The sequence below is a fragment of the Rattus norvegicus genome, chromosome 19 (assembly GCF_036323735.1).
Source record: "Rattus norvegicus strain BN/NHsdMcwi chromosome 19, GRCr8, whole genome shotgun sequence".
NCBI classification, from domain to species: Eukaryota; Metazoa; Chordata; class Mammalia; order Rodentia; family Muridae; genus Rattus; species Rattus norvegicus.
In genome coordinates this window covers 54112077-54124095 of record NC_086037.1, presented here as the reverse complement: position 1 = coordinate 54124095, position 12019 = coordinate 54112077, and the positions used below count along the sequence as shown (strand labels likewise).

Genomic DNA, 12019 nt, shown 5'->3' with positions numbered 1-12019 from the left:
TAGGACAGAAAGGTAAACCTCATGTTCCAGCTACGACCTTTCTTGTACCTTCCGTTTTTAGGTTACCTACTTGCTACTTCTTAGTTTGCCATTAAAATATTGGACTTTACAGGGGAAAGATAGGAAAATGATTTATCTAATTAGTCTATTACTATTATACAAAGTAAACTTTAAAACAAGGATTACTAGAGATGATGAAATGTATTTCAGTGAGTCAGGCTCATTTTTTTTAATAATGCACTGCAGCTCTAAGCATATGCACCTAATAACAAAACCTTGAAATACGTGAAACAGGAATCAAGACAGATGAGAAAGTTTCTATTTATAATTTAAGACTTTAGCACCTTTTCTCAGTAATGGACAGAATTGGAAAACATGCAGAAGTTGAGTCGTCTACTAGACCTTTTAGAGTCCTACACTTAATTGCTAAGTGTATTATTTTCTTTCCAAGTACACACTGAAAACATCTTGGTGCATTTTAATTTTAGAATTAATTACTTAATTTTAGAATTAATAGGAAATACTTTCATATTTACTAGCTTCTTGGCTATTGTAGCTGCCATGGCTCTATCTAGGTCTTCAGCAGGACAAACTATATCCTTCGACTGCTGAGTAATAGTAATATCTATGCTTGGCTCTTAGAAGACTGTGGTTGGCTGATCAAAACCACACTACCCTAAGGAGGCCATTTTGTTTGGCATGTCTGTGATGTACAGCCTCACCAGCGGAAGCCCAAAGTCAGTGGCTGAATAAAGTTGGGGTACAACAGGCCAGCTGCTTTTTGGTAAACAACGAATTCTCCAGAATGCTCTACAAGCTTAAGATGAGGTTAGATTTCTATCATCATCTATATATTTGCAAAGCTTTTGTCTCGCCCCATTCCATGTCCTTCCTTACAGAAATCTCCTAGAGACAGAACAATGCCTTACTTACATCAGTTGTAAAAACCAAGTTTGGTCTCTGTTTTTAGTTAAAGTATACCTAGAGTAGTTTATACCTAGGGTAGTTTTCATTAGGATCACTGGAGGCATAGTTTGGAAAAACTGCTGGATGCTTGATTGACCATCACAGTCAGATGGTGAGTGCGGTTATAACATAGATGGAGAAAGGGAATTTGCTGTGTAATGTCTCTGGCTTCTCAGAGCTATGATGAAGAGAGTGCTAGGGCCCTTGCTAGTGAGCAACAATTATTTAATGAAGAAAGAGAATGATGGGTTTGGTTGATTAAGCAACAACCTACAGAAAAGAATAAAAGTCATTTGACATAGTTATATGTACATGGTTGAAGACTCGTAAGAGCAGCAGACTTTATGAGAAGACTGACCTTTCATTGTAGCCATTTTTGCTACCCTAAGTTTGAAAGGGATTATTTTGAGTCTTTTGGTCTACGAGAAGGACCATTCCTCCTCCTTAGGAGATAGGGACTGTGCCATGCCTCTGACCATACAAATGCTTCAAGGGAGGCTGATGCCTTTACAAAATGCTTTCTGTTTTCAGAACCTAAATCATTTCACCTGTTCACCATCAGAACAACTACTGCTAAACCTTACATAGTCCCACGGGGAAATCTTGAGCCTGTTAATAAGGTAGGGATATTGATGCCCAGAGTTTATGGCAGCATCTGCCTCAAGTGTTCTGTAGGAACTAGCAGAGTATGTTTGGGAGAGGGGGAGGTAGAATGTAAAAACAGATACGTTTATTTGGATTATATTGGTTTTCTATGCAATCTGCCACATCTTGTTCTTTAGAATATTTAGGCCATTTATATTTAATGTAATTAATGAAGATTAAGTCTATTAACTTGTCCTTCATTAAATGGGTATGTTTAGTGACCTTTTCCTTTTTTAAACTTTTAGCTTATTAACCATGGCTGTTACTTTAGCTTTCTATTTTTTAGGATATGTAACTATAACTCATTAGAGTCCACATATAGAAGAACTTTATGTCAGAATTCTTCCATTTTTCTTTTCGATAACTTTTGTTACAAGTCACATTTGTTATAAAAATAATGATTATTATTTTTGCTTTAGACTAAATTATCTTTAAAAACATTTAAGTAACAAAAGTTTTACAACCTGGCAATGACAATTATCATTTCCAATGCTTTTTATTCACATGGTATAGTTTCCTGCTTGTTTGGAGAGCTTTCTTTAACATTACTTACAGTATATGTCTTTTACTGACAGTTCATTCTGCTTCTACCCATTCTGAAGTCTACGTTTCTCTTTTTACTGTCAAGAGATTTCTCCTGTGTCATTTTTCAGTCTGGTTTAGGTTGATTAGTTTTTGTGGCTTAAACAACAACAACAACAACAACAACAACAACAACAACAACAAAATCTTTATCTTTGGTGGCAAATATTTTCTCCAGTCTGTGATTTTTTTTCATTATTTTGTTCAATTCAAGTAGCAAATGTTTTCAGATTTGATGAAGTCTGACTTTTCTTTCTCATGTTTGGTTCGGGTTTCTTTCCTCTCAAGTGGGTACGTCATGACCCCAAACTTTCTTGGCTTCTAAAGTAAATTACGAAAGCAATTTTTCCCTCCAAGCACATCTCAACTGCGTCTTAGACATTTTTAATGTGTGTTCATTTGCATTCCATTCACACTTCCTAATTTCCCACTGCCTCACGAATGCACATCCTGTAGACACATTTGATTCTGCAAAGGTCTTCCAGAAAGCATTGTTACAGCTTTGTAGTCCAGCTAGTTTTTTGGGGGTGGGGTGGGGTGGGAACCAGATAATTTACTTTTTCCCGCTTGAATATTTCTAGATTTCATTCTTTTTTTTAGACCACAGGACAATACATCTTAATGTTCATTATATTAGTAAAGACTTGGCACTCTGTTCTTGTTGGGTGTATCATTTTTCCTATAGTTATTTTCTTTCTATCTATCTATCTATTTATCTTTCTTTCTTTCTTCCTTTCTTTTCTCTTTCCTTCCTCCTTTCTTTTCTTTCTTTCTTTTATTCTTCTCTCATATGTTACAACCTAACCACAGTTTTTCTTCCCCTCTCCAGACTCTCAGTGATTTACTTAAATGATTATTAAAAGAAGAAGTGTATCACATAGGACCACATCCAGAATTTTGATGATTCAGTGTATGAGTTTTGAGTGATTCAAGATCTTATATAGAAAGTGTTTTAGTATTAGGTGATCGTAGTTGTCATTATGGGCTAAATGGTATAAAATACATACGGTGGTGACCTAAAAGACCAGACACTAGCCAATGGATGTCGATGTTCACTGATCAAAGCTTCTCTGTGAAAAACACTTCCTTGTTGTTTCTGTTTGATTTCTCTTCAACTTTCAGAGCTGACTGGACTCATCTTCATCAGGAAATCTTTTTGGCATGCCCGCCAAAGATCAAGTCCTCAGATATGCACTGCCACGAGTGCTTGGTATCTCTTTTCTATGACTTTGTAATAATAATGAAAACATAAGGCCAGATTATATCAGATTATTAAAGGCATTATGACTTCTCTAAAGAATACTTTTTAATAAGACTGATGTAGAGTGATTACCTAATGTGACTACTCAATCCTAGTTTTTAAGCAAGTAGTATTTCTCCTTCGAAGGCACCTTTAAAATTACCTTCTAGCTTCATAAGACAACTGCATTCTAGGCCTTTTGTATCAATGTCCAATGTTAAGAGCCTAAAATTCATAAAATGCTGCCTAGAACAAGGGCACAAGTAGAATGCAAACTCCCACTCTCCTGCCTTCGTCAGGAGACACAGAGTAGGAGGTATGCACGCCCCTCGGATATTTCTTAATCCCCAAAAGAAAACCTACATACCAATGCCTCATTGGCTTTACCAGTTTATTTCCCGGATGGAATCTAGATTGTGCCAGAATCTAAGAACTGTGCCACTAGAGTTGAAGGACAAACTTTTAAGCGGGGAGAGTATCTTGCCTTTCTTGAATACTTGGATTCTCTTACAGAGCTCCTGCCGAAAGCATGAATGGCATTTACAGGAAAACACAGTTTTCCTGGCAATGGACTTGGACGAGCTGCGTCCACTCTGTCTCAAGCTCACTTTGTAAATTATGTGAAACACTTTTAGACAGACACTGCCACTCATAAATTATACAGCTCATTTGCATATTCCAGTCATGAGACATTATGCAAAGTGACATGATTTGCATAATGGATTCCTCTTGTCGCTTCACTTGCTGTGTGCTTTTAAAAAACAAAATGAAATAGAAGGAAAGCAGGAAAAGGTGAGAACACCAGTTCCCACTCCTGCCTGACTCCTTCCCAACCGCAAGAGTGAACTGCTTTTATTTTGGACAGAGGGGTCTGGGAAAGGGGTGGCAACAAAGATACATACGTTTACAAAGTAACAAAGAGCTTGGCTAGGAGTTTTGTTCTTAATTCTTCTATGTACTTTCTCACTGAAATCCATTACCCAAAATAACCTCATCTGGCCCAGAGGAATGGAAACAAAGTAAAACAGACACTGAGAAAAACTTTGCAGAACTTATATTGGTGCTGTTTAGGGTCGAGGTACCCCTCCCTTCGTGAAACTGAAACAGCAATTCAAAAAAAAGACTCTAAGGCACCATCATTGTCTTATTCCTAGAAAAGAAACATTTTAGGGAGGATAGCAGCGGTCTTGGGAGGGGCTTATCGCATCTCTAGAAGAACTTGTGAAGGGGCTTTCTAGTTTGGAAGAGGAGAGACAGGGTTGTGTTTGGTTATTTGACAAAATCTATAATGGCTCCATAGACTGTACAGGATGAGGCAGTGCCACGCTGACTTCTAACCGCTCTACTCCAATAAGCAGCCAACGTTCCCTGAGCAGTTGCTAGTTTTGCTGCGGGCTTTCCCTGCCCCCCTGCACCAGTGCGGAAGGCAGAGTGTGCCAAGCGGCTGGCGTCTGTACCCTGTGGGAAAAGTTAACTGTAATTCTTCGGCTTTTAAAATCAATTAACCCGTGTGTTAATTAACGTCAAGTCGACGGGAGGAGGAGAAGAAGGGGAGGGCGGGAGGAAAGAAAAAAGCTGCAAGGGCGGATGGCAGAAGAGTTGGCACGGTGCCATCCATTCAGGGGCAACGCCACAGTTTCGTGTGATAGCAGCAGCGGGTATATGTTACCGGGCCCTGTATGCGGGCCAGACAGTGCGGTAAAGCCAAGGGAGATTATCCAGACCCCCAGGAGCCAACAGCAAGCAGCAACGCAAGGCGCAAGTGCTAGGATTACAGCCCAGGCTGCTCCAACTATGAACCCTTCCTTGGACCCTGGGAGTCGGCTACTTGGGGTTTTGGGGTCTTCCACACCAAAGAAGCACAAAGCTGACTTTAATCACTTTTTTTCATTTAAACTTGATTCTGCCGCAGTGGAGCCAAGCACGGCGGATGTTTTCACACCCAGCAAGACAAAGGCCGTTGTCTCCGCCATGACACTGTTCTGTTCCAAGCAGAGGCCGGGATCCTGGACATCTTGAAAAATCAAAAAGAATCAAGGAAAACAAACAACAGAGACAGCGACAATCAGAGAAAATTATCAACCACCAAAACTGTTTGTCCGTTTGCCCATGCCAAGGGTGACGTGGGCATCTGTTGCAGCAGAAGGCACTTGTATGGTCTATTTTTGTTTTTTCATTAAATTTTTTTTTTTGAGGGAGCAAGCTACTGGCTTATTTGCTATTCAACTTCGTTTATAATTAACTTAAAAAAAAAAACCAAAACAACACACCATTCAGCCTAGTCAACAACAAAGAGGAAAAGCAGACATCGGAAGAGAAATGCCACAGGAAGCGGCATGAATACATGCCACAGCCGGTGCCACTTGCCATTCGGAAAACCTCAGGGAAAGATGCCAATTTTACAGCTCCGAAGAAGGCAGAGAAGGAAGCATAAAGGTCTACAAACAGAAATGATAAGGAAGGAATACTGCTTTTACCACCCTGGATGGAAATTGCACACAGCCTCTGCTGAGAGAAAAGAGGGAAGATTTAAGAGGAGCTATATAGATGGTAGATGTGAAAACAGGCAACCATCGATTACATATAGAAATGTGTGTAAGGCTATATTGTGTATGTGAATACACATACTCTCTGACAGACTGAATGCATATATTTATTATGCATATTAATGAATGTATATATTTTCATGCTATAGGTGTGGGTACGTATATATGTGTATATGGTTTGCATATACACACGCGTGGGATGTATGCATGTCTGAGAACTAGGAGAGGATGGCAGAGGAAAGGGTAGGAGATCTGTGTATGTGCTTGTGTGTGTGTGTGTGTGTGTGTGTGTGTGTGTGTGCATCCCACTCTAACCCAGGTACACACAAAATAAAAAGCATATTGGAGCAGCAAGCAGGCAGCTCAAGATTTATCTACATTCATTGCTATCACCGGGGAGATGAATGGGGCCGATCTGAAGCCCTTTTACAAGATCCACTATGGGAGAGGAGGAGGAGGAGGAGGAGGAGGAGGAGGAGGAGGAGGAGGAGGAGGAGGAGGAGGAGGAGGAGGAGGGATGCCACACAGACATGCACAAACTTGAAGGCAGAGGGATTTGGAAGGGGCTACTGAGCAAACCCTGGTGGCATGATGCTGAGGAGAAGAAGGGGGAAGAGCCTTGTCTCTATGTTTTGGGTGCTTAAAAAAAAAAAAAAAAGACATCCTGCAAAAGGGTCTGAGGGAAACAGCTGGTACTCACGGTTTCTGCATTTCTGTGAATCCTGAAGGTGTTCTGTTGGCACCGGGCGCTGAGCCAGGGGCAGGCGCTGGAAACAAAAGGGAGACAAAAAAAAAATAAAGTCATTCAATGGGAATATTAATTGCTGCTCTTGTGGATTTTACAAAACACACAAACTGTTTGCATTTTTGTTCTTTTTTTTTTTTTAAATTATGGATTGGCGCGTGCCCCCTTCGCAAGGAATATACAAGTAGTCTGGGATTTACCGTCCAGTTACGGGACTCAGGATTAACCGCGCTGGCATCTTTTGGGCATATCCTTCCTTTTAATGAATGAGCCTTCGCTGTTAATGAGGAATAATCGTTTGGCTAATGAGCTTTGAAACATTAAGAGAAAAGAGGTTTTTTTCCCCCCCGTTAATCGCTCTGGTACGACCGCATGGATGGATTACAAAAGACAGCACTAGAGTGCAGTACAAAGGTTGGGGGAGCTCCTCGGGAGTGGGAGAAGCACCGAGTGGGCGAGGTACCCCTGCATCTCTCTTCTCTCCCTCTCTCTGCCAACTGCTATGGGTTTCCATAACTCTGCAATCGAAGTGGATGGTCGGGAAGGATTATTATACAGAGTAAAGCCTCCGCTGTTAATGTCTCCCGTGTTTAATCATCATACAGTAGAATGGTTTTATGCATATTTCATTTGCATATCATTAAACCATGTTAGCGAGGGGGCACTCAGAGCCAAGAGAAGCACAAAGTTGGGACGACAGGAAAGGAGAAGGAGATTCCCTAGGATACTTATCTTCAAACGGGGGCTTGCTCCATGATGTGTCTTCTGCTTTTTCTAAAATCATTATGACTTGGAAACCTTTGAAGTCGGATACAACCTTGGATTCTTCTAATTCCTGCAGAGCGGTGTATTTTTAAGATCGGCAGCAATGTCCCCGCACTAGACAATTAAAGGAATATAAACTCTAGTAGCTCTTTGGGGAACACAGTGGCAGAGGCTTCTACAAATACCAACACTTAAAAAAATAATAAAGATCGCCATACCAAAAAAACAAACAAAAAAAAAACCAAAAAAAAAAAAAACCAAAACAAAAAACAAAAAACAAAGGAAGAAGACAAGAGATGTTAACTTGTGGATTATATTTGTTTCATTTGGGGGGTAATGAGCTAAAGAGAGTGAAGAAGTCATTGGTAACTTATCCCCTCATTAATGAAGTCACCTTTTTAAATGTGTGTTTGTTTTTATTCCTTAATTGTGAAGACGGGTGTTGTCACTCTTGAGGTGGTTAATCAGCTATTGTGTAGCTCTGATCCCTCCCCTGACCCCACACCTGACAGAACAGAATGGGGTGGTTCGGGGAGATGTGAGGACTGGGGATTGTCTGGGGGAAGTGGGCAATACAGTGAGTTCTTTGTAGATCTTATACATGCTCCACATATTAATTGTGGGCTTTTAAAGTTCCCTCCATAGGCTATTTCATTCTTGGTAACACAGCAGCTGCTTAGCCACCGTCGGCGACTCTTCCAACAACCCTTTAATGATTTTTATTCTGTTGCTGCCCATGTTTTGTTTTTCCGTAGCCAAGGATGCGATACCGCCCTTTCTTTGCCCTGCCCCTACCGTCTTCCTCACGTCCCATTTTTGCACTGCGAGGTGGTGTTGGTGTAATATTGCATCCTGGTGCACAGTGTAGCCGCACAACTTGATTTGGAAATGAGATGCTGGCTTATATTTAAATGATCTCCACTCCTCCCTTCTCCTTCAAAGCTTTGTCTCGGCTATGAATATTCAGATGAGGCGTGATGTGATTACACTGTACAATTACTCCTATCCATGGTGGTGGCAGGCGCTGCTGGGGAGAACGAGCCAGACAGCCTCCAAGCCAGTGTGGAGTTTTGTTTTTGGTATTTTTTTTCCCCTATCTCCTGGCACCGCGGCACATGCAGATGTCGCTGTTGTTCTTTATAAAGCTCTAATGACATGCAAAGGCATAACGACTTGGTTTGGACGCAAAGCATCAACTGAATGTTATGGATGTCTTTAAGAAAGAGAAAGAGAAAATCCTGACTGAAGGAATGTCCACATAAATTATTTTTATTTAAATGAATTCAAAGGATGGGGTGAGGGCAAGTGAGGAGTCACATGGAAAACACGCATAATATTAATATGCACAAAGAATTCTTACGGAGGACAGGCCCCTCACCACAGCTCATGGGGCAAACAGGTTCATTAGGAGACAGCTCTGAGCGACTACGGCATTTTGGTATTTCGATTTCTCCCTTATTTTAAACGAAGAGTCAGACAGATGTGCTTCCTTTGCTTGGCAGCATTGAGACGGATCTAATCTGTGAAATTTGCTGCCCAAATAGCATTTCTAATGGAATCTGGGACTAAACAGGGGCAAGGATGTGGAAGGGAGGGGAGAAGAGAGAACCCACGAAGAGGAGGCTACTCAGCCAGTGCGAGGCTTTTTGTAGCAAAGGAAGCTGTCAGAAGCCATCTTTGCGGCACTGGCCCCAGGTGTGGGCTCCTGGTCCAGAGAGCCATCAGGTTCACCACGATGAACACTGAGCAGGGCCCTTGTAGGTCTGAGGCAGAGGAAAGCAGCGGCGGCGGCTTGGTGCCCACCCTTTACCCCCTCAGTGGTCTTCAGCTCAGAAGCCAAAAGCACAGCTACTATTCTGGGTTGCAGTAGAATGCCTCCTGGTCCAGGCATTTGTGGAAGAAGGAATTTCTTGGCGCTCTCGCAGAGTATGTCGCTAAAGAGCAGAAGGGATCATCCGCTGCTTAAGGAGGCCTGATAATTGCTGTGCCGGTTGGTTCTCAGGGTAATAATGATTGCTGGGCTTCGCGAACATTTTGGAGTGCTGACGTTATGAGTATCAATTTAGTGCATGCTTGCAATAGACAGAGATAGACAAGGCGGTGAATGGATCTGTTGGGTGGATTCCTAACCTGTAACGTATCTGTGCCACTTCTCAGGTTTCAAAGGAGTAGCAGAGGGTAAAGCAAGATGTTGGGAGATTTTGTTGATTTTCTTGGCCAGGTAGATAGTCCAAAGTACTTTGATAAACGGGTTAAATGTATATTTTTTTGTTTAAATTATCTGAAGGTAGTCTAAATTTGATCTGTGTATCTGCACAACTTTTTACTTAAGGCTGGCCTAGAACAGGTCTGATTCTAAGTATGTTAGAAATTCTGATTTTCACCTACAATCTCCATAATTTCCATTTTACACACACACACACACACACACACACACACACACACACACACACACTTCAGCTATCATGATACGTAAGTGTTGTTACAGTATACCAAACTACAAAGGATGGAGAATTAAGGCTCTTCAGAGAATTTCTATTTATTCTTAATTATTCTAGCTTCCATCCTCTGATTTCTCTGTTGTCAGAATTATGTATATTAGATTTTGAAATACTACAAGTAAAGAATTTGGTGCAGAATCTGTAAATTGCAAGCCTTAAATACACGCTAAATTTTATTTTTGCTATTGTTACTACTTTGGTGTATTGTTTAGTATTTGAGGGAGTTAAAGAAAAGGAACTATTTCCTTCCCAGCTATACCAGTCCACAGTATAGAGAGAAAGACTAGCTAGGCACACAGAGTAAAACACTGCCATGGGCACATGAATATGAGCTTCAGTCTGACTTCTGACTGCACATTGCCTGTGTTATTTACCTTACATCTCTCAAATGAATGTAACTCCAGAGTGACAGTCATGTTGGTGACATCTGTTCTTGATAAAGAGTTCTGATGTGAGAAGGGTACAGGACTGAGAAGTGTTCACCATTTGACCCCATTGATGAAGCGCTGACCAATTTGGTCTTTAAAAAAAAATTACTGAAAATAGTAAGAAAATTAACTATGTTCGTTATCAATAACTTAAATAGTTCATAGAGGAAAAGTATCTTTCATCCCCGATTTTCTGGTTACGAGTTCATAAGCCTCATTCACATATCTGTAATGACTGCCGCTGACTTCCGGTTCAGCTTTCCAGATGGTAATTGCTTGCCCAGATTTTAATATATTAGCATACTTTTAAAAATGCAAATTATAGTTTTTACAGATTCCTTATAATTTCCTGTAAACACAATCCATCCATCTCTGCACGGCTGTTATCTTCATTACTAGCAATTGCACACATTTGTTCTTTCTCATTTATCTTACCTCATTGGTCAGGATACGTAACTCAACTCTGTAGAGACGGTGGATGGGGGGAGAGAAGCCCTGGCTTTGTTTCTGGTGTTAGGTGATACCACTGCCTGTTTGATGACTTACAGTAGGCTTTCATTTCTCATCACTAAGATACAGGCTCGATGTTGGGTTTCCTTGTATTTCTAGTCACTGGGAGTCTCTTCTTTTTTAAATCATGAGTGGTTGTTAAGCGCTGTAAAATGATCTTGCTTCTACGGAAACAAGTAACAGCTTAAACAAAGCTGTTAGCACAGTGAGTTATAATGACTGATTTTCCTGTTGAACGAGCCTTGCAATCCTAGGACAAATGTCACTTTACCATGACATACTTATCTTTTACATATTATGATGCATGGCTTGTTAACACTTTGTTAAGGATTTTTAAGTCAATGTGAATGGGAGATATTGATTTAGTTTTCTTGTAATGATGTTGGTATTGTTGCCAGGGTATTGCTGACTTCCTAGAATGGGGTGGTGTGTATCCCTTCTCCAGTATATTCTGAAACTTTGTGTAAGATTGTCATTAGTTTTCCTTAAATATTGGATGCAATTCACCATTGGAACTATTAGGCCTAGACAATCTTAATTACTAATTCATTCTTTAAAAAAAAATCTAGGAAACTCATGATTTAAAATATATAGATATATATAATTTCTTTTGTCAATTTTGATGAGCTATGGACTCCCACCCCAATTGGTTATTTTATCTTAGTCATCAAGTCAATTGGGATAAAGTTTATCATAATGTCATGTTATCCAATTTTTTTAATCCATGAAAACTTCAGAGATGTTATTCTTTCATTTGCTATATTCATGATTTGTTTTCTCCTTTTCATTATTAATCTATTTATTTTAAAAAAATACAATCACACTAGTTTTTTCATAGAGTCAACTTTTGCTAATGATTTTCTTTGGACTTCTATTACTCCTCTCCTTTTCCTATGTTTACAAGGTACAGTATTAGATAGCAATATTAGTTATGGTTCTTTTCTAGCATAGATGTAAAAAGCTATCCACTTCTCTCCAATATCTGCTTTATTTGTGTCTCATATATTTAAAAAATAGTTTTTAGATGTATTTGTGTGTTTGGTGGTGGTGGTGGGTGGTGGTAGTGGTGGTAGTGTGTGTGTATGTGTGTG

General features: G+C 40.2%; 2 long non-coding RNA genes across 2 annotated transcripts in view; one reads left to right on the top strand and one right to left on the bottom strand.

Moving 5' to 3' along the window:
• The window catches only part of LOC134483641 (uncharacterized), a 37390-nt gene extending 30230 nt beyond the window's left edge, over window positions 1-7160 (bottom strand). Inside the window, exons 1-2 of the long non-coding RNA XR_010060474.1 lie at window positions 6925-7160; window positions 6680-6746 (exon numbers count right to left, since the gene is read on the bottom strand). This is a non-coding gene — a long non-coding RNA (uncharacterized LOC134483641). The remainder of the gene's footprint in view (window positions 1-6679; window positions 6747-6924) is intronic.
• A 1250-nt stretch (window positions 7161-8410) lies between these two features.
• The window catches only part of LOC120098483 (uncharacterized), a 130800-nt gene continuing 127191 nt past the window's right edge, over window positions 8411-12019 (top strand). The window contains exon 1 of the long non-coding RNA XR_005496694.2: window positions 8411-9492. This is a non-coding gene — a long non-coding RNA (uncharacterized LOC120098483). The remainder of the gene's footprint in view (window positions 9493-12019) is intronic.